Source organism: Amblyomma maculatum, chromosome 9 (assembly GCF_055883805.1).
Source record: "Amblyomma maculatum isolate TAMU_Amacu chromosome 9, ASM5588380v1, whole genome shotgun sequence".
NCBI lineage: Eukaryota > Metazoa > Arthropoda > Arachnida > Ixodida > Ixodidae > Amblyomma > Amblyomma maculatum.
Genome location: NC_139352.1, coordinates 60612984 through 60634643, shown reverse-complemented (window position 1 = coordinate 60634643; position 21660 = coordinate 60612984). Strand labels below are relative to the sequence as shown.

General features: G+C 48.7%; 1 protein-coding gene across 1 annotated transcript in view; it reads right to left on the bottom strand.

Annotated features, from left to right (window-relative positions):
* The window catches only part of Nca (neurocalcin homolog), a 102885-nt gene that overhangs the window by 38754 nt on the left and 42471 nt on the right, over positions 1-21660 (bottom strand). The window lies entirely within an intron of this gene.

The window sequence follows — 21660 nt, the reverse complement described above, 5'->3', positions numbered from 1 at the left end:
GCGCCAGTATGCCCGAGGATTCGTCGTAGGCCGGGAGGTGCGTTACCCCGAACTAGTCCAGGGTACGAAGATGCCTTTGCTATGAAGCCCGGTATGGCAAACGGTACAATGGCTGGGGAAGCATGATGTCAGTGAGGTCTCTATAGAGTTTCTTCTTGGTGACATTGCACAGATATTCATGAGAGAAACGCCCATTTAACAACCTATAAGCAAGCATAACTTCACGCAGATATCCAGTCACGGCACCGCACATATTTTGACATGACGACACCACGAACCCTGGAAGGAGTCTGCTGAGCCTGACTTGAATCATTGTCCGGAGAAATGGATTGTTTTGGTCGCGTAGATAAATAAAGCGCGATACAACTTGGCGCATAAATAAATGCACAAGCCCTTGTCCTCCCTTCTTGGCAAGAAGGAAAAGATTGGTTCGACTTGTTCTCTCCCATGTCGAAGTCCAAATGAACACAGCAAAAACACGATGAATTTTTTGTACACTGATCCTCATGGCACCCAACACATTCATTACATGCCAGATCTTAGATACAAGGAAGAGATGCAAAAAAAACCTGAAACAATAGAGCATGTTTTTCTTGACTGCTGGGACCAAATATTTCACTGGGATGTTTTACAGCGCACGCTTAAGAGACAGTTACCACTCGATCCATATGGAATAAGGTTCTTGCCGATAGAAACATCACAGGATATACCATATGATTTGATTATGCTTCTTGGCCTGCACTCAATATGGAAAACGAGGATGCAATTTGAACATGCTGATCTTGTCGTGCGTCCTGTTCGCGAGTATTTTGTTGAAAGTGACAGAGGAATTACGAATTGGTATAAAAACAACAGACTGAAATATCCGGAGCCCCACTATACACTCAGCAAATCACAACAAACACAACTTAGAAAACTTCAAACAAATACGTGCTTTAATCCGTATAAGCTAGCACAATGGTATCCAGGCGAATACAGCCCCCCATGTTCACTTTGCGGTGACCAGAGGGCAGATCTCGAACACATCATGTTTAAATGTGAAAGCATGCATCCGCCGGAGGGCCTGCAGATTACCAATTCGGAACAGTGGGAGGCCGCATTGCTTAGCTCTGATACAAGCCGGCAACACGCCATCACGGCTTGGGCCAAGGAGGTCGTCGAGCGCCATCGAGCGATGACCACCCCTGGGGCGGCTTGAGGAGAAGCGAACTCACACGAAGAAAGAACTTTCCCAATTCTCCTCAATAATGTTTCCTCCTCCTCCTCCTGGCCAGCGCATAACTGTTAAACGGAGAGAAGTCAGGAGAAGCAACCAAGCTACACACAGACGCAGACTGGGGTACAAGGACCCTTTATGAATTACGCGGGGGGGGGGGGGGGGGGGTGAATCCCGCGTTAGTCGGCACTGCCCAGAGGTGTCTTTGAATACCTGCCGCTCATGCGAGAAACGAAGGACTATTTTATACGGCAGGCAGTGTTGGTAAGCAGCACGCGGAAGCTGCTGCTCGCAAAACATTGAGCATTACGAGGCAAGTATTTGAAAACTTAATTGTTCGACAATCGGTTTTTTGGCCCAGAACGTACAGGACAGGTTTCCGATAAAAAGTTGTGTTGTGTTGAGGTTTGGCACTAAGCAACTAAGGCTATCATGCGACAAGAGTAGGGTGGTTTGTTTTTGCTTTCTGAAAAGGACTAACCTAAATTTAGAAGTTTTTATAGCTTGTTAAGGAGCATGGCTTCTTTTAAGAATCCAAAAATTTGAGAAATTTCAACGAGCGCGCCTTCTCCTAAAATCAGGCTGGGGTGGAAAGGGATCTATCTGTTCATTGTAAAACGTTGCAAAATAATTTCTCTAGTTTAGTGCATGAGAGTAAAATTACGAGACACTTCGGCGACTGAAGCCTGAGTACAGCATTCTGCTACGCATTTGTTGCGAATGTGGCGGTGAATGATGCTTCGAGTAATAAGGGTGACTGCTGTTTCACATTTCTCCCTTCCTTTACGGCATGGTACATGTGTACGCGAAAAATTGTGACAGATACTGCACCTTCTCTATCATGAAAATCAATTTCAAACGCCGCTGATTCCTGCTGTGCTAACGCCTCCTATCAGTGTAAGGCGCTACATTATTGGGGGCACTTAAGCTCATCCTTTAAGGGTATGACGCGAGAGCTTAAGCTACCAGCCCACATATAAAGTCACGCTTCTACCAAGCCGTATGGACGTGTCTGCGTGCCATAGGGGTAACGAGAATGCAAATGGCTCTGGCAGGCTGATTCTGATATCACCCTCCCATATGAAAGGAGCGACCCGAGTTGGCAGCTCATACCCGTGGCATAGGGGTAACGTGAATTCAAATGTCATGAGCCATTAGAGGCTGTTGCCTTAAAATGTGATTTACTTTTAGTTCATCTCCACACTTTTCACATAGAGGTTTATTTTCTTTCTTTAGAATGAAGTCGTGTTAGGTACGCGTGTCTGATGCGCAGGCGACATAGAATGTCCATTCCTCTACGACTGGTTTGACAAAATGTAATTTATTGTTTGTTTCATTGTTCCATGAAGTCTGCCATTTTATCGCGAAAGGTCTAACCGCTCGTCGCTGTGAGCCGTGTCCGTGGAGGAGGAGGAGGAAGAAGCAGAGGAAGAAGAACGTTCGGTCACCCGCAGCTATTATACATCTCAAAACCTAATATCTCTGCACCCCAATTCTTGGCCGATCCCCCTGTGTGGGTATGTGCCACCAAATTAGAGGAGAACAACAACAACAATAATGATTTCGCTCAATATCCGGTTCAGTAGCGTTGAACCCTTCTAATTTTTTTTTCTCTCAGTTTTTCCTTACTGAGTTTCATAACATCTCTATGTGGTATGTCCCCGATAAAAAGGTGTCGGTATTTGTGAGCACCCTTCCTACATTGTATGTATGAAGTAATAAAGTATACGGGCCCTGTCACCATCCCTCCGAAAGAATCTGCTGCCTGCAGAGAGCTCATGAAAACCTCAATTTTTTTTATTTTTTTTTTAATCCAAAACGCGTGAACAGCCCTCAAAAATGAACTCTGCTTTCGAGGGATGTTCTTGCGGACACCCCCGACAACAGCTGTTCAAAAACAAGTCCGCCAAACAACACAAACGACTGATTTCAATAGCGAACATTGGAGAAGCCGATGAAAAGACTCGTCATAAATGTGCTCCAGTTTATTCTCTGCGCATCGCCAGGAGAGTGGGCAAATGTTAACTTCCCACTAACCACGTCGCCTCGCTTCCCAGGTAGCATATAACACCATTCGCTGCATAAGAAATCAACCGCACCGACCTTCGATGCGAGTTCTGCACACGTGTTTCGAATTCGTGCACGCGAGAAGGTCATCACCAGCAGGATCGACATCACTGCTGCTGACTGAGCTGCCGACACAAGCACACGCTCTCAGTGTGGGAAGAAAAAAAAAAATGTCCACCGATTGAAGCTACAATCGAAGAGAGAAAAGCTCGCGAACAACTGTCACGTGCTACATGGAAAGAAGCGCCCACAGACACGGTGACAGTGTTCCAATAAACGAGGCCTACTCGCGAAAGAAATGCCAAGAGCAAGCTGCCATACGTTCAGTGTGCGGACTGGTAGCCCTATCTTTACAACTACAGTATCTTAGCCATAATATACCAGACTAAAAGAGCATAACGAAGACGTCAATTTTGCTTCTAGCGGAAGGGAAAAGAGCAAGATTTCGCCTGAAACCCTTTTTTTTTTTTTTTTTTCGTGCACGAGAAGAAAGGGAGGGGGGGGGGGGGGGGGGGAGGGACGTTTCGTTACGAGATGACTAACGAATTGTCAGATGGTGGCAAATCAAAAAACATTTCATGGCACAAACGCCAATAATTAGAGGCCCCTGCATGTTCCCGTTTTCTTCCAGCCATCTTCACGGATGATCAGAAAACGCCGCTCCCCTCATGCCATCCCGTTTCTTGCTATAGAGAAAAGGAGTACCGTACAAAAACTTTCTTCTTAAATATCGAAATCGGTGATAACCAGAGCGAACGCTACGCGGGTTCGCATACGCGCCCACGGCCAGGCCCGTATCGGTACACCACCTCAAAAACGAGCAATCTACGGCTGCGCAAGGCGGAGAAATTGCGACGGACATGCATGAGGGTGAAGTTGCAGCCATTCACCGCTTTACGGCGCCTGACGTCCTCTCCTTATCGCGAATTGCGCGTACAGCATAATGAATCGGACGATCAATTCTCGACCCTTCTTCCTTCACACCAATTAAGACTGTATACGCATAATTCGAAAATTAAAAGCAAGACACATCATCACGCGACGACGACAAATAACGACAGGCAGTGAAGGAAAGGGTAACGAAAATTCCGCCGACAGCATACGTTTGCCCCGGAACAGACTAATAAACAAAAATTGAAAGCGCAACAGGCAGAAAGCAATATCGATTACAACGATCCATTCGGGCGCCCGGCAACAAAAGCCGCTAAAAAAAAAAAAAAAAAAAAAAGAAAAAAAAAAAAAAAAAAAAAACTGATTTGCGATCGGTGCGTTGAGAATAGCCCCTCCCACTTCCCCCTTTTATTTTTATGCTAAGCGTGCGTCATTTTCAAAGCATCGCGGAGAAGCACCGAAGAATGAGAGAGATGCACAGAGTGAAAGCGACAGACAGCTCTTCAGTATTGCCTTCGCTCCCTCCCCCTAGGGTCTTTTCATATAAGGTTCGAACGGGTAAAGTCAAGGCTAGTTAAAAGGCTCGCGATGCTTTACCACAATATCACCGCGCTATAAAGCAGCCATACAGCAGTAGCCCGTGCCCCGAAGAGCTGCCGAAGAAGAAAAATAATGGCGATGGAGACGGGGGAAATAAGGTCCCAGCCCTCGGTGGTCGTTACGGGCATAACCATAAAGGGTCCTCCCAGCCGGCCGGAGCAGTTTCACAAGGCTGCGACTGCGGCGTACAACGAAAACGCGTTCCCGCCGAGGCCTAACCCCCGTGCCACCCACTCCCTTCTGCCTAGTGTTTCTCCTTCCTTCTTTCTGCCTTATTTTTCGATAACCAGCGCTCGTGGGCTCAGGGCCAAACAACGTATACAGTGCATCCCATCCATACCCTGCGGGTATTCAAGCGGAAGCTACAGCGCAGTTACCGTAGCGTCATAACGCCAAGATGACGTCCTATATCTCCACGCAGCGTATACCTTAAAAACCAATCAGTTTCGTTAAGTTAACAGGGACCAGTAAGCATAGGCAATCAGCTGCGATTTAACACAAAGCGACAGGAAGGCTAAGGATAAGCCACAGTAAAACGAAGCTCTACCCGTTACACTGGCAAGGCTGCACGAAGGCATCCTGAATGGACTGTTCCTTGCTATTGTTCAAATCGGTGAGAACAAAGGAACACACCCAGGTTAAATACCGAGTAATGGCAGACTGTCACCTTGAAAAACTACGATTTAATTAGGCAACACGCTCAATTTGATCCCTCTGCCCATGGTACGTAGCAAGAAAAAAAAAAAAAAGGGGGGGGGGGGGGGGGGTACAGCTGTTTGTGTGCAATCGCTGACGAGTGGGCAGTGAACATTGCAGTAGTGCCTACACACACACAGTCCCTCCGACACTTTGCCTTTTCCTTTCTTGCGTAGAAATAGGCTCAAATTCCAGATGGCGCCACCAACCCGTCCTGGTTAGTCACTGGAAAATTTCCTAGTCTCGTTCCGCGGCGTTGCGGCTGAGAACTGGTGGCGAAGAAGGCAAGAATAATAACCGTCCTGTAACAGTCGCAAGCGAGCGTGTCTAGAACTCTGTTCTAAGGAACAAACAAGGCGAAATTCTGGCGCATCCAGCAGCTCCGTCGAGGTTAAGCGGACGTGCTCTGTACCGACTGACAAGAGGATGTTCAATATAGTTTCAGAAAGTACAAATGAACGGGAAGGGGAGAAGCACTTCGTCCCACGTGCTTTTCTACTCATTGTTGCCTGTCTTGCGAAAGCGCCATACTACTTGCCAAGAGAAAAGGTTCGCAGCGGCGAAGAGGACGGGACTGTAAGGCACTTCCAAAGCGTCTCTGTGTCGTCCCATTTGTGCCTACGCAACAGAACCATAATCAGCTAATATATACATAAGCTTGAGCAAAGAGCATCGAACAGACCTCTTGTGATCGAACGCAGAAGTGTAGTTCAGTTTTTTCTTTTTTTTTTCAGCCATTTAAAGTTTTTGTTTTATTTTGTTTTTGTTTTTTTGTTTTTTTTTTTTTAACTGTCAGCTCTTCACCGTATCCAATTTTCATCACACTGAGCCGAGCGGCAGCTCATGAAGCCCAGGGAGCGATGACGTCACGCACACGCGACCACGTCGGTGGCGGGTGTCGCGCACGATTTCGCACGCACCTCCTTTTCTAACCGCGTCGTCACTCGCCCACGTCCGCATGCCGTACCGGGCCACACCTGAACTGCGTACGCTCGTGCGTTATATGCAGACAGCACGGAACTCGAGCATCACGTACGCACTGAGCGTGGTGTGTCGTCCCGAGAGAGACGGAGGAAGCAGAAGTGGCTCCATCTACCGTGGCACGTCCGAGGCGGTCTCGGAGAACGAGTCACGTAAGCGAGACCCGCGGGACGATACATCGCGAAAGTTTCAGCTGCCCTATCACATTCCAGTCAAAGCAATTAAGTACACGTGGCACCTAGGGTCCCGCGTGTATGCCAAACGACGGCAACGCAATATGTCGCCGCTCTCTCGATCTGCGTGACCTCCGCTTATATCGAATTACGCGTCATAACGAATTCGCCAGCGTTTCTTTTTTTTTTCTTTTTTTTTTTTACTCGCTTTTCGGTCCGCGAAAGAGGACAGTTCATTATGACGAACGTTTAACGGGCGCGTAAGGAGTGATCTACTTTTTACAAGCATTATTTTGCTCTTTCTATAACGAGGCCTCACATTTTAGGAATGCAGATAATTTTATTGCTTCTAACCGCCGTATCAGCAAAGCTGGCCGCACCACCCTACCGAATTTCTAAACCAGTAGTCAAGCATTGGCAACGGGTATAAAAAAAAATGGAATGCACACAGAAGCATCAAATGCAGCAGGCGCTAATGGCAACTTCATACAGCCGTACGCTTTCTCTGCCAACGTCCACAAGCATGACTGAAAACGCTTTGCGTTACAGATTTCGCTCGTACTGCTAGCCTGCCTCGGAACATCATACAGCCTCTAAACATGCGCACGCCGCCTACACTCAAGTGCACCCTTTGTCAAAAGTTTACAGCCCAGGGGGTCTACTTCTGAGCCGTACTATATTTGTGGCTCGTAATGCATTCCCAGGTTTCCAAAGTTTCTGAAGGGAAGAAGATTTTTCGTCCTATACCTCTCTAACGGCTAGGACTTCCATGATTGTTAAAGAAGTCATAATATACGGTTTAAAAGCAAACCTTCTGGGCACTAAACTTTTGACAAAGGCTGTACATGTCGCTGTAATGAACACTTCGGGCAATATCTCCAGCTTACAGGGTCGTTCTAATCGTTAGTCCGTTGACCATTGGGAGTAGCGGTGCGGATATCTTCAAAAGACAAGCGTACATAGCTAGTGAGCAGCAGGAAAACAGGACCATGAAGTCTGCGGCTTTATAAGATGCTGCATTTGACGCACGATAAACTTAACGGTAAAGAGGAGGCCTTTGCCATATGCAGTGGACGTAGTGAATGTGACGGTGATCCAAGATGATGAATCGTTATTTCATGCATATCTCAGGGTCTGGGAGGCGTTCCAGCACGACAGTGAAACTTGTGGACGACAGTGCATTCCGCGCAGCTTAGGCTTAGGCTGTTACTTTCAGCACAAACACTTCGCGATCAATGCCTTCCGTCCCCGACGCCCAGCCGGATCTTAAACGAACCGACTCGGCAATGCGACTATAGTTCCTCCGCCCACGTTTAGATTGCTCGAATCCGCTTCCCGCGGTAGCAGCGACAAAAGTAATACAGAGGGATCTCTACGACTCGGTGCAGCTCAACCGAAATTCCGGTTAATTCGAAGCGGCGTTTGGTCCCGTCAACGTTGTTCTTTTCTATTTTTTCAACACACTATCCTAGACATGAATTCGGTGCGATTAAAAATAATTTCCGGCCGCCTTCGAGTTCCAAATTATTCACGGTCGACTGAAGAGTACACAGGCGCCCGCTACAGTGCTTGCGCCTCGATAAAACGCGTACGGAATGCGCGGTGGTCGCGCTCTCTCCAGTGCCGCATCACATATGTACGCCGACTTCGTGCACTCGGTGGTGTGCTATACATACAGCACATGTGACGAGGCGATGAATTTTAAGTAAAGCTCCATCTCGCGCTCCAAGCTAGAAAACCGGTTTTCAGGAGAGGTATGATTGCATGGAGTGGCACGCACAGTACGGTGTCAATTTAAAGCCCCGAAGCAACTGAAGCGATGAAGGAAACGTGGAAAGACCAGAATTAATTGGGACCGCATTTTGGTTTTCAACGTCCGTCGAAATCGGAACTTTTTGCGTTCTGCCTCCACAGAAACGCGGCCGGGTTCTAACACGGGTACAGTAGCCGAGCCCCTAACCACTATACAAATTTACGTTGACAACGCCCGGATACCGGAGGTGGAGACGCTTCGGGTACTGAGATCACAAATTAAGAGCCGGGACAGCAATGTCATGGACTTGCAAAAATTAGTCTGCGGACAGTATGCTCACCTACGTCATGTGGTTGTGGGCGTGTTAGCATAATACAAAATATTGAAATCGGCCAATTAGGCAGGGCTGGGAAGCTTCTCTGTCCGGCTCAGACCTGGAGGCCCAGATGTGCCTTGTCCAGAGAGCTCGTGCAGCGGCAGTGGCGAATGGTGTCCCTGGATAGGGACTGCTACCCAGCGCAACAGCCAGCCCTCAGTAACGTGTTCAATAAACGTCTTCTCCTCCTCCACGGCGAAAGAGGCCTCAGGCGCGCCATGATGGAAGGATGAGAGTGAAAGAAAGGTGAAGACCGCAGTGGAGGGCATCATCATCATCATCAGCCTGATTTTACCCACTGCAGGGCGAAGGCCTCTCCCGTATTTCTCCACTTAACCCGGTTCTGTCCTAGCTGCATCCACTTGACCCCTGCGAACTTCTTAATCTCATCCGCCCACCTAACTTTCTGCCGCCCCCTGCTACGCTTTCCTTCCCTTGGAATCCAGTTTGTTACCCTAAGCGACCATCGGTTATCTTCTCTTCGCACTACATGTCCTGCCCATGTCCATTTCTTCTTCTTAATTTCTACTAGAATGTCGGTAACTTGAGTTATTTCTCTGACCCACTCTGCACGCTTTCTATCTCTTAATGTTACCCCTACCATTTTTAGTTCCATAGCCCTCTGGGTTGTCCTCAACTTAAGTAGAACTCTCTTGGTTACCCTCCACGTTTCAGCCCCATAGGTGAGTACAGGCAAGATGCAACTGTTGCATACTTTCCTCTTGAGCGATACCGGTAAGCTGCTAGTCATAATCCGCGAGTGCTTGCCAAATGCGCTCCATCCCAATCTTATTCTTTTTGTTATTTCCTTTTCATGGTCCGGATCTGCGGTTACTACCTGTCTTAAGTAGACATATTCGCCTACTACTTCCAGTATTTCGCTACCTAATGTAAACTGCTGTTCCTTCCCGAGGCTGTTGAACATTACCTTAGTCTTCTGCATATTGATTTTCAAGCCTACCTTTCTACTTTTCCTGTCTAGGTCATCAATCATTATTTGCAGTTCATCCCCCGAGTTGCTTAGCAAGGCAATGTCATCAGCAAATCGCAGATTACTGAGGTATTCTCCATCTACCCTTATCCCTAACTGCTCCCATTCCAAGTCTCTGAATACTTCCTCTAAACAAGCTGTGAATAGTACTGCGGAGATTGTGTCTCCTTGCCTAACACCTTTCTTTATGGGAATTTTGTTACTTTCTTTATGCAGAACTATGGTTGCTGTGCAGCCACTATATATATATATATATCTTCTAGCACTTTCACTGATTTCGAAATGCCTGCATCACCGCCGAGGTTTCAACTGAGTCAAATGCTTTTTCGTAATCAATGAATGCTATGTATAAGGGCTGGTTATATTCCAAACATTTTTGTATCACCTGATTATGATGGATATGATCGATAGTAGAGTACCGTTTCCGAAACCCTGCTTGATCTTTTGCTTGATTGCAGTCTAAGGTTGTCCTGATTCTATTAGCGATTACCTTAGTAAATACCTTATACGTAACAGACAGTAAGCTGACTGGACTAATTTTTAAGGTCCTTAGAGTTGCCTTTCTTGTGAATAAGGATAATGTTTGCATTGGAGGTGCTCTGGGATTATTTCTACTTCCTGCATCTCATTTATTTATTTTGCAACACGCCTGACGTTGCACACCGTCTGGATGTCCAACCACCATCATTTCTTACGTTCCCTCCTGCCTCTCGATCCTTATTACTTCCACCAGCTGCACGTAATATGGGCGTCCGAGAGACAACCTCCTGCGGCCGACAAAATGTCGTGAGCTTATATTAAGAATTTAACATCAGAAATTTCATGTAACCGCCATGCAAGGGAGATAAATTCAATATAAATAATGTTGGTGACAACACTGATCCCTAGCTGCCTTTCTAGTGGTCAGTATTATTCATTTTGAATAACCCCAAAGAGCCACCCCACGGGCACACAGAGTCTCTCGAATTTAACCACTATCCGGACGAGGCCGCAGGTGTCGGGAATTCAAATCAGGCGTCTCCGTGCACTGTAGCAGTCGCACGCCGTGGAGGAGAGGAAATGCCTACTCCGAGCAGCCAAACCGGCATATCAAGAGAGGTATACTCCCGTATAGTACACTCGCGAAAGACACCCGCGCGCGGTACGATGCCCTGCTCCTCCTAATGACATAGGGTGGGCTATACCGGGCTGAAAAAACATTACACATTCATCACCGCCGAGGCGGCATGCAGAGGCGGGCGCAGCAGCGGCAACTAGCGCATCACTCGGGCGAGTAGAAAAAAAAAAAAAAAAAACAGAAGAAAAACACACCGATGAAGACAACGCCTCGACGAAGAACTCGCACGATGCTCGGTTCCGGCGGGGGCATAACGAAACTTTAACGACACAACGCTGGAACGAGGACGACAAACGCTACAGCGCTGTTGCAGAAGCCGCTATAACGATGTTAAGGCCTAACGCCTCGCTGGACCGCCACTATACAGCCTAATGCTCGCCTGGAATATAGCTGGGAATAGCGAAACGAGCGTGCCGGATGAGCTCTTTATTTATTTATTTATTTCGTTTCCCAGCCCGCTTACATACCTACATAGTGCATGCATGCATAAGGAAGATGATCTCGAGGGAGGCATTCATGCCCGTACAAAGCGACACCGACACGAAGAGCTCTAATACATTAGCGGCGCGAAAAAAAAAAAAATAAATTAGTCGCACATATGCAGTGCGCTTCGGTCAGCTCGCAGTGACCATGGACCGGCCCGTCTGGCTGTGGCTGGCTCATACGTGATAGCCGAGTCATGTGGACAAAAACAAAACGCCACGATATTGGGCTCTAGTGCTGTGCTCCGGGCAATTGCTGACAGGCATGAATGCTTAAATTTTGGCATGAATAGGAAGTGCCAACCATTTATATTAATATGCTCGAAAATGTATATTTCTATATTACATAGCTACCCGACAATTATTTATTAACGAATACCATTGGTTTTCTAAAATTTTCGCCACGAATCGTAAACTTAAACCATCGCCGTCAACATGTGCACAACAGCATCTTATAATATCCCACAACCGGCCCTCATATGAAAAGTGTCCCAGAACGCCAGAAGTCACAACACTTCTAGCGAAGCAGCGCGCACATTTCCATAAAGGCAGTGGGGTACCATAATGCTGCTATGCGCGACCACAGGCAGAAAAATCCCTCAGGACGGTAGTCCACGCGCGTCAGCTTCGAACGCAATCAGCTGTCCTTGAGCCATTCTGACCTCTCCGTTTCAACAGAGCATACGCTGCCTAGCTTAGCGGTGTCGTCACATAACTTCGCAATACGATCCGCAGGGACCGCGGTCGACGCCCGAAGAGCAAAAAAAAAAAAAAAAAAAAAAAAAGAAAAGAAAAGAAAAGACAAAAAAGAAAAAGAAAAAAAAGATTAGGGGCATCCCAACAACATCCCAGTAGGTGGCCTGAGCATCCGTCGGTCAACGCCCTCCTTTTCCCCAAAGGACTCCTGGCGTCTCACGAGGGTGTCCCTAAATACGCGCACCGAAGCACTTTCAGCGCTCTCTTCTCAAAAAGAAGAAAAAGCAAGAAATCTGCTCCGTGGGCGGCAAAGCACAAGCGACCTGAGCAGCTGACCGAGTAGGGGGCATTACTACTCCCCCCCCCCCCCCTCCCTCCTCTTTTTCTTGCCCCTATTCTCCCAAAGGAATGCAGCGGCCCAGGCGGATCAGGCCCAGCAACTATATACCGGTACACACGTCGAGAGAGCGAGAGAATTAGAAAGGCCACGAAAACGCTCGGATGCATTCAAAATATATGAGTGCACGCTTGTTGCACAGAAATCAATGCGACTAAGAAATCCGTGAACACGAAGTGTCGCGCACAAGTTGAAGAAACGCAGTGTTGCTGACGTGTCAAAACCCAAGAGTAAAGAAAAGCTTTTTCTTTTTGCGCGATAGTTGAGTTGGAAATTCTTTATTAAAGGAACTCATGGCCATTTGGGGAAGGGGGGGGGGGGGGGGGGGGGGTTGGCTTCGTCGAAAAAAGCCGCCGCCGCCGCCGCCGCGCCGTAGACGGTGGTCGCAAAATGTTTATTTCAGTTTCAGTTTTGAGATCATAGATGTGGCTAGGTCCGGGTAAAATGTGATTACTGATCACAAGAGGGAGCCCCCCACTCCCCCATATTGCAAAATATAGAGTCCAGAAAGCCATATTCCATTTTGGTAACTTTTACAATAATACAACATATATGCATACTAGCACATATTCACAACAATACACAATGCAACACCAATTTTACGACACTAATGTGGCGCGAATTTCTCGCAGAGTATAAACAGAATTCCAATTAACGAGAGACCACTTCACTTGCCTCCGTGCGTAAACGAATGAGAGCGTCGCTCCATTTTTCCTTCTTTTAAAATCACTCACCGAGACAAAAATAACAAATTTGAGAATAAAGCGCCAAAGGCAAAACAAAAGAGAACGAGCAGACCGGGAGCTAGGGAAATGGGGCGTGTTTATACGAGCGGCTACAGTCGAGAGGTCGCACTCGGCAGACACAACAAAAGGGCCGAACGGCTTCGTCATCCATAATGCAAAAGGCGCTGCCGCAGTCGACCCTGCCATAAGGCCAAGGCAACAACAGCGGCACTGTGGTGGACGTCAGGGTGAAAGCCAGGCGGCCGGCGCGTAGCCACGCTCAAGATGAGTGCAGAGGCAACGTGTAACGCTTTCGGCGAGGGCGTTTTCCCTCAAGCAAAAAAAACGGGAAAAGGGGACAACAATCAATGGGGAAGCAAGAAAGAGTCCTAGGGAGCCTCGGCGGGGGGTGAGCACAAGCGGAAGGCCAGTCGGCGCTGAACGACGCGTAACAGGAATTTCTTGTCACGTCGGCGAGCCCTCCAATCGAATACGGGAGGAACTGGGAATAGGGAATAGGGCCGCGCCGACATTGGGGAACAAGGCGCGTACTGCGTGTAGCGGACGTTCGGGAGACGCGGCGCTCAATCTCGGCCTCCATTCAGCCGAAGCACAGATGAAGTTTGTAGCCGCCATACGCAATTAGGGAGGGTGTCGTGAAAGCAAGTAATAAAAAAGGGGAGGGCGCGATGTATGTATACATGTAGCGAACTGGAGATCGAAGCAAGTGGGGCAGGGGAAAAGGGGAGATGATAGTAGTAGAGATTAAGAGCTTTCTTAAGCGCTTTTTTTTTTCATTTTTCAAAAGAAGTACTTAAGATCGCCAGTATATCCGGTGTTACTTAAGCCAGCCTTAAAGAAGAAGGAGGAGGAAGATGAGGAGGAAAGGCAGGGAGATGTGCATACGCCCAACGCAGTCGCAAGCGCCCTAGCCACTGCGCCACCATTGAGGCTAATGATATTTATTTTGTTAATATTGCATAGTGGAGTCCTACAGAAGCTTAGCCATTACGTGTACCCTTATAGCACACGGGCGTTTTCGCATCCATTCTCCAACCTGGGCTGCAACCCTCGAGGCCGGGTTATTATCCCGTGCAGCCTTAAAGATTTTTGTATTGCGGAACGGAACACCACGGCGTTTTCATGCCAAGCAAGTTGTTGGATTTGTAACACTGGCTGAACTATGATTTGATTTGGCTTGGTTTTTAGGGTTTAGCAAAACGACCTAGGCTATGAGAGACGCCTGGGCTACCGAAATTTCGACCACGTGGGGTTCTTCAACGTGCACTGACATCGTACAGTACACGGACGCCACTACATTTCGCCCCCATCGAAACGCAGCCGCCGGCGGTCGGGATTGAACACGGGTACTCCGGCACAGTAGTCGGGCATTTTAACCACTGCACTCATGACGCGAGTACGCGACATGCATGGTTCCCTTGCATGGCTTCCGTAGTGGGGCCTCATTCCCGTGCGTGAACTAGCCCCCATAACCCCACCAAACCACCATAAGCACCAAATGCCTTCACCTCAAGCGGTCTGGTGACGTCACACAACACGCCGACCAATTAGTGCCCGGTCGTTTACGCTGTCGCAGCTAGACTCGTTATTTTCCGCTCACAGCGCAGTCAACTTCGGATTTCCGCCAAAAAGGGGTCATTTAAAACGCCGTCGCACTAAAAGGCGGAAAGCCTCGCTGTGAACTCCCGACGGCGCAGCCACAAATGGAGACTCGACGACACAGCCGCAGTCATGGCCGCAGCATCTCTCGACTGTCACAAAGCCCCGAAGGCTTGAGGATGCCGCTTCATACTGCCGCAAGTGCGGAGCACAGACACCGTCTTCATTCATCGAGAGTAGAACGGGGAAGGATGGACGGCGCCATTCACCCTTTCCCCTTCTCGCAAAAAAAAAAAAAAAAAAAAAAAAAAAGATTGAGGAGTTATCCAAGCTACCCCCAGGCAACACGATTTCGAGAGAGAAGACGGAAGCGCCTTCTAAACTGCCCTGCTTGCTTGCTGGCTCGCTCGTTGTGTTTCATCTCCATTCTTTGTTACTTTCACTCTAATACTCTGGTTCGTTCCTTCCCTGTTTCTTTACACTTCTCTTTCTACCCTTTCTTCATTTCCTGCTGCGCTCTCTTTCTTCCCTGGATATTTCTCACCATTCTCACTACAACTCTTATTTCCTTCCTTTCCTTCTCCTTCGCCTCCCTTCACCTTTCCGTCCTTTCTTTTTTTTTTTCTTTTTTCAGCAGGTATTCGCGACCTCGACAAACAGGCAGTTGTGTAAGCACTCAAGTGGGCGCCCGCCTTTCGGGGACACTCACCGCGAAAGCGAGGAGGTCCATCCAGATGTGATGTAACTCCATTCACTTCCCCTCCCCCACCTCCCAAGGTCGCGTATCGAGTTGAGCAGTGTCCAGAGGAAGGGATCGCGGCGACGGTGGCGCCCGCATGCTCGACATTCATCATGTGCCGAGTAACGCGCGCGCGCACATACGGCCGTGGAGATGCACCAAAACATCAGATGCGTGCCACGCCGACATCCATCGTTTTTTTTCTTTTTAGACATGAACCACGCAGAAAGACGCGGACGAGGACAACGGACCATGGCGATTGTCCACCGTCCTCGCCCGCCCGTGTCTTTATGAGCGCTGTGTGTCAAACAAAAACGACAAACATTGTTTACAAATTAGTAGCCACGCAGCCAGAAATCTCTCAAAAGTGAGGGGCGACAGAATAATGTGTGCGAGCTAAAGACGAGGGAGGGGAGGGTCTTAATTCAGGGAGACAGGGCACTCCATATACATGCCTCCAACTAGACCAGACCAATATACCTCACCGAGTTTCACCATCCACGATTCTGATGGAAAAATGCGATAGCTGAGCTTCCCCACCCAGTAGCTGTTCGTTCCGCAGCAACACACGCGTTCACTGCCGAGAACTGTGCGAACTTTAAAGTTTAAGTGTTGGCTTTCTTCACTCATAACGCCGACAGCGTCGAGCGCATTTAAGACTCTGCGGGTACCAAAACCTCAAAGATCCGTGTTGAAAAGAGACTATGACGTCAGAGCATTGCGGAAACAACGTTTGGCAACTACACCAGCAGTATATGTTTTGTAAGACCCCGGTTTCAGCTAACAGTATACTCCCTTGGTAACGAGAACGCTGTAATCCATCGTCGAAGGCCTGTTTGCGCCTTTACCCAACGTTCCCCAAATCTAAACACCATAATTATAGGGACATGGCGGGAGCGAAACGGACACGCCATGGACGTAACAAGCGACGCCCACGAGCGCTCTTACAGCACCGCTCACTATATGATGGCTCCAGCCTTACTTTAAGTGGTCCCCCTTTTTCTGTTTGAGCTAACCCTGATTCGAAATTGTGCATGGTCTGCCAGAGATGGCAAACAAAAAATAAAGTTTCTAAATAGCATCGCACGGACACTCTAGGGGAAAACGAGATCCCTGTCAGCGGAGAGTGCATGCCCGAAAAAGAAAGAAAGAAAGAAAGAAAGAAAGAAAGAAAGAAAGAAAGAAAGAAAGAAAGAAAGAAAGAAAGAAAGAAAGAAAGAAAGAAAGAAAGAAAGAAAGAAAGAAAGAAAGAAAGAAAGAAAGAAAGAAAGAAAGAAAGAAAGCGAGCGGACGGACGGACAGAAATGGACTCGTTGCTTGGCAGCTTCGTTGTCGACGTGGTTACTGGGAAAATTGCGACACTATTATAACCACATCACAACAGGCTGCAAACCCGTACCCACACAGACCGCGGGCGTTTATATTTCGGGCGTGCTTGGTCAGCCTGTCACAGCAGCTCGGCCGCAGTACGTGTACACGAGTGATAGAGGCGACGCGGGTGGTCGATCAGGGGCGAATCGGGACGACGCGGTAAAACAGAAGTCACGGGCGACCGCGAGCAGAACGACGTCCCGTGCCACCCCGCACCTTAACCAGGTCCCGCTGTAAGGAAAACAACAGACCGCGCAGCACTGTCAATGCTGCAGAGCTGTATGGGAACACGGCAGTTCCGTGAACGATCGAGTTTAACAGCCCGGCCCAAATCTGTTCCCTGATTTAAATTCGGATGTCACTAACTCGCACTTAATCAGCAGCGTTCTTGTTTAGGGGCTATAAGTTGGCTTGTGATTCAAGCAGGGTGGCTTGTCCCGTGGGCCTCTAGGTGAAGTGTGTTGCGCTATGAAGCAATCCGTCTTAACTGGCCTTCCTTTTCCGACCCACTCACAACCACCATTTTCAACAGCTAGCGGCGGCGTCCTCAAACCAATTCCGAGTTTTTTTTTTTTTTTTCTTCTTTTCGTTCGTCAGCAGTGACAGAAATCTTTCCCGCGACACCCGATGGCCTGATTTGTACGTACACATAGCTGGCTTTCTCGATTGTACAGCGGATGGGCGCTCCGACAAAACGCTATAGCCACCCGATTGCGAGGTACAGCTTTGTGAACTTGCATTTCACAGCACGTGTGAACCTGACGGCGGTGGTGATGTTTTATGGCTAGAGGGCGGCTTAAGCCAAGAGCACCGTGACTACGTTTTTTTTTTTGTTTTTTATATCAAAGACCCATTTGCAAAGCAGCTCACCTCAGTTGAGCCTAGCACGAGGTCAAAGGAGAATTTTCACCCAATGGTACCCAATGACGGCAATGAAAATCGAACCCATCATCTAAAGCATCTGAGGCGGATAATCATACCATTTTTCACGACCCTCGAAGAAACCCGTATGAGAGGGCTGTAATACTGTCGGCGCTCATCAACTCTTTCCCTTTGCTACGAGGGTAGCCCAAGTGCCCACAATGCCCATCACCCCTTCGTGAAAAGTTCTACAGGCCACCGCTGCGGTACACGTCACAGCAACTGGTGCAAGCGTTAGTGCTTCAGGAAATCGGTCAAGTTTCGTACGTTCAGGTATCACATCCGAAGCGACAACATTGTCTCCCCTGATGGGGCTGGGGCCGCTAGGTCACCGCCGCTTGCGGCGGGGGCTAGCCTGCCACCAAATTTTTATGTTGTAGGCCGTCATTGCACCCGCCACCGCTTCGGTGCTGGACGACGGCTGTTGTTGCGGCGCGCATCTTTCTCTCCCTCTTCCTTTTCTTTCTTATCTATTTTTTCTTCTGTCTGCACGAGGCAGCGGAGGTGGCTCAGCTACAGAGCCAGTAGCAGGCCCGTGCATTTTCTTTTCCTTCTTCCTACAGCCACAACAACATTAGCCACCTACAAGGGGGGAAAATGAGACTGCATCGTTTCAGAACGCATATACGTCCCCGTTTGATAAAACAAAAATATTGGAAAGAAGTTTGCGTACTTAAATTCAGTAATTAATATGCGGCACTGTGAGCAATATACACTATAATCAAGAGATACGTATGGCAGCTGCCAAGCGCCTACGCACAATCACTGTCACAAATGCGTATATATTGCGCTCAGAGACGCGGCTAACCCCGGCCGTATATCACCCTGCATATTTGTACGACCAAGCAATTTCCCAGCCTTGCGAAACGTCAACTTTCATTCATCAGAGTGTAATAAACAAAAATCAGAACAACAGGGCCCATTCCTGCATTTTCTTTGGTCAGCGAGGGCAATCTTTCGCTGCCTACACGCTGTGACTTGTGGCGCCCTCTGTGTAGTCTCGATGGCGCTGCACAGTTATTTGGCGGGAACCCGAGCGCGAGCCGCATAGCGTGCGATGGGTTCATTTTACGCGACCCCCCCCCCCCCCCCCCCCCCCCCCCCGAGAAGCGGGGGACTGATTGAATGAGCCCACGCGCGATTGCGCGATCCTTTGGCGCCGCTGCGGCGACCGATCGCTTGGCCTGCCGAACGATCGATCGACAGATCGACCAGCCGCGACTGGCACACACAGTGAGCTACACGCATGCACAAACACGCAAGGACACACGGATCGGGCGTCTCAATTAATGGATGCGCGTACGCGGACTGACACCACGGAGGAGCAAATATATACACAGAAGGCCCTATATACGTGCAAGAAGTTATGACAGCTAGGAAATCCTTCCCGATCCAAGGGCCCGCGTACAAACTGTGTTGGCCCTGACTGCTGGTATAGCACGTATATAGCACAGCAGTCGCGGTTTATATGGGACCACCGAGATTTGGAATCGGAGAGGGAAAAATTTTCGCCAGTTGCTCGATCAGCCTACGCTCACAGTTAGGATCCCGACCTGACGGCGGTACGTCGTACAGGCTGTAACTATAACATATGCTGCACGTTGATAGTGCAAATTTATATTCCGGATAAGTGCATTTTTTTTTTTTTAGCACAATAGGGCGGTTCACCAGTCACCCAACGGCAACGAGCATTTCCGGTCCCCAAACCTGCATATCCTTAGCAAGATTTACCCGTCGCAATATCGGGACACTTGCCCATGGTGTGGTAGCAAACCTTCGTTATACCACATCACGTGGGAATGTAGAAATAACGATAGCTTTCGTAAAGACCCGAGTGCAGAACAGTGGGAGAGCCGGCTCTCCAGCGGTGATCTGGGTTGCCAACTAGGTCTGATCCAGCACGCCCAGCGAGCAGCGAAGCTCAGCGAAGCCCTGGAATAGGGACACCGACCCTGTGAGAAGAAGATGACCTCTTCTGCTACTAGCACAAGACCTTCCTAGAAAAATTAACGTATTTCCTATCCTATGCTATCCGGTCACGTAAGTACGTGCTCCACATTCCCCACAAAAACCCATATCTTCCGCCCCCTCTCCCTTCCTGTGTACAATATATCTCTGTGTACAAGGTGCATTGCTCGACTTTCGACAATAGATTGCGTCATTCGACACTATAAGCAATAACGCAACATTTAAGCGATATGCCACGCCGAAAACGTAGGCGCCGATTATTTATTTTCGCTCGCATCGCGTTCCATAAACTTTCAACGCCGGGTGCACCGTTTCTGAGACTGAGTGCGCAGTCAGCGTCAGCATTTCCGAGAACGAAAAAAAAATAATAATAAAAACTTCGATAGCACACGTCCTCACCTCACCCGGGCTTCCATCTAAGCCGAATCCTTTACAATTTATTTCTTAATCGTCAGTTCAAAAGTCTTTCGGGCTATTCTCCACTGAATGCGCAAGTTTAATTACAACTTGCACGGCAGCTTTATTTGGTCGTAAGCAGACTTTCCGACGCAATTTGTCCTCGCAGCGGCGTAGAAAAGTAGCTTAACGATCTCCCAGTGTCACGACGGCAATGACGCAGCAGTTCGGAAATGTGTTAAAGAAACGCCAATGAAAACGAAAGTGCTCACAAAATGAGGGCAGTATGGAAGCGCGGAAAGAAGAAAAACCCAGAAAACCAATCACGGACGTCCCAATAGGCCTATGCATGGTGCCTTATAGTGAAGCGTGCGGAGGGAGCAGAAGGAGGGGTGGCGGGGAATTCGAGGAAGGGAGCAGGCTATTTCGCGAAGACTTCTCGCTGAAAGAAGCGAATAAGGAAAGCACGAGGCCAATAAAGCGGCGCGAAACTAGCACTCCCACGCGGCAGTCAGGCGCTCCATATACGGCCAATCACAGCACGGCCCGACAGACGACACCACAGGACGCATAATAATACGAAACTGCGGCGGCGGCGAAGCGAAAATGGCGACACCGAAAGGAAGTTCGCGGCGCGGGCGGGCGAATAAGGACCTAGGGATCAATAAAACCGTAAGTCATTCGAGAAAACGCTCCCTAGAGCGCCACGCGTTCGGGCGCACAGTAACAACAAAAATGGAGGGGGGAATAAAACGCGAGAAGCTGGGCAGGAAAAGAAAGAGAAGGTAACGCGCAACTACTGCATGCACATCTATTTGATAGCTCGATTTCCGCCACAACTAGTAGGGCGCCCCCAACGTCGAATACTGCGCGCCTTCGGAAGCAGACGAATTAGGGAGCACAGACGAGGCAGAAGGGGGCAGAAATAAATGCGTAAAAAAGCAGACCACGACATCCCGAGAAAAAGCAGACGAACAGGGAGGCGTCGGCTAGAGACCCCGTGCAGACGGCCCGAAAAGCCAAAGGGGCAGACGAAACGAAATATGGAGAGGGAAGGGTAACTCTAGCCACTAGCGCCCAGCAACACTGCCCCTGTGCCTTTATCCATAATACATAACGAAAATAACGTTTTGCAGGCGATAGAAGTAATAACAAAAATAAATGCAGAAGTCAATCCGGAAGCTACCAGCTATGCAACTGAATACAACGACGGGAATAAGACGCGCACTGGATAGGGAAAAGAGGGAGAAGTATGTTGAACTTCTTATCGACAATTCTGAGGAGTCTGTGGCGAGCAGCTCTCTGAAGCACGCAACATGGGCTGCAGCCTTTCACAGGTACGGGTATACGTAAATTGTCGTTCTGTTCCTCAGGGACTAAAAAAAAATGCGAAAATAACGTATTCGAACGAATTATATAGTTAGGCAGAAACCTCGCCAGCCACACCACCACCGCACGCGCAACTTTCGAATCAACCGCTTGCA